This window comes from Haemaphysalis longicornis, unplaced genomic scaffold, assembly GCF_048455015.1.
Source record: "Haemaphysalis longicornis isolate Haplotype H1 unplaced genomic scaffold, Haemaphysalis longicornis Haplotype H1 scaffold_3, whole genome shotgun sequence".
Classification (NCBI taxonomy): Eukaryota; Metazoa; Arthropoda; class Arachnida; order Ixodida; family Ixodidae; genus Haemaphysalis; species Haemaphysalis longicornis.
This window is the reverse complement of record NW_027526335.1, coordinates 174,896,682-174,903,850: the sequence shown is the minus strand read 5'-3', so window position 1 is coordinate 174,903,850 and position 7,169 is coordinate 174,896,682.

Below are 7,169 nucleotides of genomic sequence, written 5' to 3'. Positions count from 1 at the left end.
TCGCCTCTCCTAGACGGCGGAACTATCTGAAGTAAAGGATATAAGGCGTGTTTATCGTCCCATCCGCGCATCTGTTATTCGCGGTGAGATGTTTGAGTGGCGCCCCCTGGTTCTCACGTCGGCTTAGGGACTCGCGCCGCTGTCGTCTGCTACACTCCGCTTGTGAGGGGCGGCAGTGTCTGTGTTAAAAATTACCCGCTCTGTTGCTGTAGTGCATTAAAAAGCGTATTTATAGTGATTAAGTTACTTTACCTGCTTCTGACGCATCTGAATAATTTAAAGCTGTATCCCCCACAAGTTTGCAACCCACAAGGAGATAGAGAACAACTTTCTTCAGAGCATTGGTCAGCAGAGCGTGTGTAACTCGTCCTTTATAGCTTATTCGCGAGGATCAGCTCTCAGAGCTGCTCGATAAGTATTCTAAATGCGTAGGCTTCCCTGCAGTATTTTTGAGATGCTCTTTGGAAGAATCAACAGTGCAATGCTACGTACGAAGCAGCGGGGCACTACACGCGCGCATCGCACAGCAGGAAATAAAACGACTGTCTTCTATTTCTATCGTTGCTGTTGTCTTGTATCAGATTAATATTTCTTGTTTTTTTTTGTGCCCAATGTTTTATTTCTTCTGCACCGTCACAAACGTCTTATTAGGAGGTTTGGGAATGTTTGGGAGGCTCACAAAGATACTGTGGATATTTTCTTCAGGTTGTATGGTATACGTTCCCACCTTCACAAATTGGCTTTCATTCCAGCTTCGTGCAAGAAGGTGCATATCCGCAGCGTGCTTCGTTTATTCACATGCAAATACAATGAGAAGGTTTGTGCTACGCCACCACGATCACACCCCAAACAACGTTGTCCACAGTACTCGAAGGCGGCTTGTGTACTCCAAATTTCTATCGTAACCATCGTTATCATAACGAACTGACGCTCAACCCGAACAATGATGACATGATTATGGTATTGAAGGCATGATATACTCGCTAACTAACGGAATAAGTAGTATACCTGCATATATTACTAGAATCGCAACCGGTTAATATTTCCAAGCAACTCTTTACTCATTTCCAACTGTTCCAGGCGCAAAGAACAAATCCTACTCCACTCAGGATTGCGGTATATGAACAGAAGAAAATTACTTTTAATATCTTGTCATGGACTGAGGAGCCGGCCCACTAACCAGCTCGATTCCATTGTTAAAGTATTCTCCTCCGCCCCCCCCCCCCCCCCCAGCGCCTCCTCTTCTTGAATGCAGTTTTCCTATAACGCATATGAGAATATCGGGAAGATATTGCTGTGGAAAATGTAACGAAATATCCCTCCAGGTCTGAACAAACATATTGTTACTGTATCTTTAACGTAGACGTGACTCGCTTTGCTCAATAAACCGCCATACTGGTTAGAAGCCAGGTATAAAACCACCACGAGCCTATGCACGCAGTTGGTTATTTGGAACTCAACCTGCAGTTTTCGCGCGGCCGATAGTGCATGTTGGCATACTTTCACGACATGACAACGTAAAGTGGTCTAATAAAATTCTTTCGACCTTTCTGCAAGGTTGCAAAAACTGTTCCACCTTACATGTGATTACCGGGAATCGTAATGCCTTCTGCCAAAGCCGGCATCTTTGAAGGCCTTGAATTTGTTTTGGTCTTCCATTTTCTCTGTTGTCGCTTACTAGCAGCTGGTTATTACCTTTGTTCGAAAGAGGGCTTAATTCAGAAGCTGACGCCTAGCTCCGACTCTTCGGGCTACGCTGAGGACCGGTGTCGCGAGGAATAGGGCGACGTCGCCATTGTTTCTTCCGTAGCGGTATCCAAAACTATACTTTAACTCACACCATGAGCTAGTGTATACGATATTGAGACTATTATTGTGATAAAAAGATACCCACTCGCCAATTCTGGGGCAGTGACGCATCCGACGTTGACCGAGCGCAAGGAAACAGCAGGGAGAGCCAGCCTGAGTGAAGCAGACGACAAATGCGAGAATCCCTAAGCCGACGTCACGGAGGCGCGCTTCGAAGCGCCGCCCGTGTTTGCGCTCCCCGCCAATAGCGCAATCGGAAGCGCGTTTCGGACCTCCCGTTGCGGTGAAAGAGTTCGTTCTTTGAATCTCGGCGCACCCGCTCAATCAAAATTTATCTGGCGATGTCATTTCCGTGACGGGATGTCACGTCAATCAGATCTGGTGGACACCGGAATAAAACACTTTCGTGTTAAAAATAAAAAGTCACAGGGCCTTATTTTAATATAGGTGGTCCTATATTACCCTAAATAAATGTCTTCTCAGCAATGCATTTGCGTTTAGAGGGGAAACCGACTGTAACGTTATCGTTGCAACCTTGGTGTTTGTGAGATGTCTTTCCCACATTGAGGTTGCACAGTGAAGCACGTCCATCTACGGAGGGAGTATGATTATAGAAAGTGGATCTAACTCTTTTTTTATTGCAACTATTGGAAAACTAATTTTATGATAATTAGCCACCAAGACGACACTAACATTACGCCAAGTTTCATTTACTTTTTAAAATTACATAGTAAACAGTGAAGTTGTAAATATTGTGCAGCTCTCGTCTGCTATCAATACATGGGATTCCACGGGAAATAAATGGACAGCCACATGCTTGTCCGCCGGAATAAAGCTCTAGCTGGTCAATGTTTTGTTCAGGTGATTAACCAGGAAGTATTCTCAATCGCCAATTACAAACAAGCGTGTATTGCTTCGTGCGCTCCTTAACTACGACGATGTCCAAGCATATTGTCGCTCACAATGAGGCGCTGCACGAGAGCTTTGCTTCATCCTTCTTCACAGTAGAGAATCTTCTGAAGCGTTTCTAGACAGCTCCACTGACATCGGCAGCCATTGGCCTGCGTTTGCGAACCATCGTTGCAAACTGAAGGCCAGTCTCCCTTAACAGGCATCATCATCATCATCATGAATCGTGCTTCCCGAGCACACGTCTTTTCTTCTTCGTCTTCTCTTCCCTTCGACGTCCCATTAAATGCAGGCCTTGATGGTCACTTTTCCCCCACCTTGACGCTCGTGTCTCGTCCTTGGGGGTCGACGGATCCCACAACTTGGTGCCGAAGCTGAACTAGTGCGTCGCGTAAACCAGCGTGTCCATGCCTTAAAATATGCGTGTCGGACCAGCAGCTTCGCATAATGAGCGTCGTAACGTTGCCATCAACAAAAATGGACTTGAAGTTGCACCAAACGGCACACTCGACATCTTCCAAACCTCTCGACGTGGAAGTGGTTGACCGAGCTGTGGGCAGCCTTCAAACCAAAGAAAGCGTAGGGAGTCGCGGTCTTGTTATCTTAAGGTAATCTGGAGGAAGGCCTTTTCACCATTCGACGTGGAAGTGGTTGACCGAGCTGTGGGCATCTTTCAAACCAAAGAAAGCGTAGGGAGTCGCAGTCTTGTTCTTTTAAGGTAATCTGGAGGAAGGCCTTTTCACCGTCAGCAGTAATGCTATTCTTGAACTGTCGAACCTCAAACGGAGAGCAACAATGTCCGAGTTTAGATTTGGTCCGACTTCCAAGTTTTCATTCAACGTCCTGATTTCTCTGGCGTGTGAAGATGCATCAAAAACGATGCTAATCTTCATCGTAAGGTGGTCGTCGCGCAGGACGGCTCGATGTGGTAGATAATAAACGTAGCGGCCGTCGTTGGGAGTTGCCGTAGGAGCTTTTTCTCTGGTTCCATTCACGATGTATTGTGGAATGGCTTTATCACACAGAAGGAGGTGACTCTTTTTTCTTTTCCGTTCCCTTTTCTTTTCCTTTTTTTCCTTTCCATAAGCTGTTATGGTGACGTCTATGAGCAAGTAGTGCGTTTAGGGCACTTTACAAAAACAGATTGGTCTTGGTAGAGGGCTGGAACACCAACAAGGCCTATCAGGAGACAAGGTAATGCGCGCTTCCTGGCCGTTCTTACTTGCGTCCGCCACGGCAGCAGCGTATCACCGCTGTCGCCTCCGAATGCTTCCAGCCCAAGTGGAACATATCATCGTCTCGTTTAGACCTGATACAGACACAGTGCGAGGTTGGTTTCTGTTAGGAGCGCGGACAAGGAATTTGGCTATGTTTTGAATAGACAGGGTGACCAAAATAAAGTCGACAGGTTTTTTTCAAGATGAGGCGCTTAGATTTACCTGAAGGCCACCTGTACAGTGAGCTTCTGCGCCCTGGGGGACACATAATTAGGTGGTAATTATTGTTGTAGGGAGCTTAATTACTCAAATTGAATGATTAACTTTTTAGTGGATGCTGTAAGCAGGCTGTTTGTATTGAAAAGTTAGACACAATCATGTTTCCAAGCAGTTTCGTTTGGCGGAATTTCTCTAGCGCATCAGTACTCCGAGATATCTAACAGCGAAGTTTAATTGCCGTTCGCATGATTACGCATGCTAAACCGCGAAACCGGGCACAGGGATCCACCCTTTTGTGGCGTGCTTGGTGCGTATGGTGTTTAGTTTGAAAGCGAGGTGGAGGCATAGGCAAAAGTGACAACTGGCACACTTTCAGTCTTGGCTGGCGTTATCGCATTCTTCAGTACTTGGAACCGCTATCGAAACGCAGAATAAAAGGGACGAGCCTTCCACTGGCCTTCGCTGTCTAGCATGCGTAATAATGCGAACGGCAATTAAACTTCGCCGTTCGATTTCTCCGAGTCGGGATGTGCTAGAATAATTCTGCCAAATGAAGCTGCTTAGAAACACGATTGCGCCTAACTTTTCAATACAAACATGCTTGCTTACTGCAGTCACGAAAAAGTTAATTATTCAATTTCAGTTAATTAAGCCACCTACATCAACAATTACCACCTACTTCCGTGTCCCCCTCGGTGCATAACCTAACTGTAGAGGTGCGCTTCACGTATATATATAAGCGCCGACTTTTAAAAAATCGGTTGACTTAATTTTGATCACCCATATACGTCGTAGAAAAGCATGTTTCGGGGATCTGATTACCCATTACCTGACAATTACTTGGGCCTTTTATGGGAATAGCCACGCGAAAATGTACGGTGTATTCCCAGGCTGGGATTTGTTAAATATGTGGCCACTAATGCCTTATAGCAAGGACCAGGGACACTTAATAAAACAATCAACCCCCCAAAACACAAATGGTATTTGTTCAAAAATAAAGATGCGCGGGCTGGGGGCGACATCAGGGAGAGAGGAAGAGGAGGATCGAAGTCGGTCACTGCCTCGCTAGTCGACCGCTAAATGTAGTTAAAGTTTCACTTAGAAACGCATGGATATTACCTGAATGGCGTTTGGCCAAAATTCTGCCTTTCCCCAAAAAGCCGGAGCTCGGTTATTCAATTGATAACATTAGGCCGATAGCTCTAACATCTACTCTAGTTAAAGTGATTGAGCGCGTTTTGCTTCCCCGGATTAACAAGTTTTTGACTGATAAGAATATCCTAAACTGCAGACAAATTGGCTTTAGAGAAGGATGCTCCATTTGGTGGGCACACATAGACTTAGAAAGTCGCATTCAGTGGGCACGACAGAATAAGCAGGTTGCTGCATTGGTCACTCTGGATATTTCAAAAGCTTATGACAGCGTGGAATATGGCATCCTCCTAGATCTCCTGGCTTATTATTCATTCCCGGAGTACATCACTGCGTGGATAGCGGCTTTTCTAGAAAGCAGAGAGTTCTTTTGTTACCAACATGGCTGCGCCTCTTCTCGTTATAAGCAGACGCGTGGAGTCCCCCAGGGGTCTGTCATCTCCCCAGTGCTATTTAATGTGCTCTTGAGCTCCATACCTAGTCAGCCTGATGTACAAACATACGTTTATGCAGATGACATTGCCTTTTTCTCTTCTTCGCAGGATATTCATTCCCTGTTTCATTCTCTTCAGTCGTATCTGAATGCTCTAGAATTATGGCTGGACACTCTGAAATTTTCGTTAAATATTACTAAGTGTGCCATTCTCGTGTTCCCCCTTACGGACCCAATATCTATTTCGTTATCCTATCGTCACCAATCCATTCGGCAGGTCGATTCACTAAAATACCTTGGAGTTATATATGACAGTAAATTGACTTGGCGTCTCCACATTGAGCACATTGCAGTGAAAGGCTCCCGCGCTGTCGCGCTTTTGAGGGGCCTTAGCCACAAGCGATCAGGTCTGAGAGCAGATACACTCTTGATGATCTACCGCATGTATGTTCGCCCAGTCTTAGAATTTGGGTGCGTTTTGTTCTCTGGCTCTGCTGCCTATAAGCTCCTGCCTTTGGTAAAGCTCGAGCGTCAAGCATTGCGCTGCTGCTTAGGCCTGCCCGCTTACGTCCCGATTAGAGTGCTGTACTTAGAAGCCGGAGTCCTAACGCTGAACTCCAGGTTCAAATACCTAACCGTTAATGCATTCGCAAAGTTCTTTGACTCCCCGCTGGCCAGACCACAGGCTGTTTTCCTTCAGCATGCAAGGTCCTTTTTTGGTATATATTGGTCTCGTCTCCGGCGCCCACAGGTCATTTTTGCCAATTCGTTGCTTACTCCATTAAACACCACCCTCCTTTCAATTCCCGCCTTGCAGACACCATCCACAGTAGTAAGGATTTCATTTGATTATATTTTCCCTAAAAACGCTAAGCTTCTCCCGCCTAACATACTCAATAACATTCTCCTGGCTCACCAGTCCGAATACCCATCCCACGTGGTCATTGCAACTGACGCTTCGAAAAAAGACGAAAAGGTTGGGGTGGGCATTTTCTCTCCGACGTTGAACTGGTCTTTTTCATTGCGATTACCAGATTTTATCCCCATTTTTCATGCAGAATTTCTTGCTCTACTCCTTGCAATCCTGAAACTTGATCCGGCGAATTCTTCCGTGATGCTACTCACCGACTCCTTGTCCGTGTGCATGGCTCTCTCCTCAGAAACTTTACATCCTATTGCCAAAACTTTTTATTCCCGCGTCCCCACTCATGTGCGGGAGATTCGGCTCGTTTGGCTGCCCGGCCACTGTGGGTTAACCCTCAATGAAACCGCTGACATATTAGCTAAAACAGCTTTGGCTTTACCGATCGTCGAGGTTCTTCCCCCGTTTTCTTGCGTGTTGTTGGCACGCTATCGCCAATACCTGTTTAATCAAGATGCCTCCGATCATGGTCTGAACACTTCTCCTGAACTGGAACACCTCAGGTACC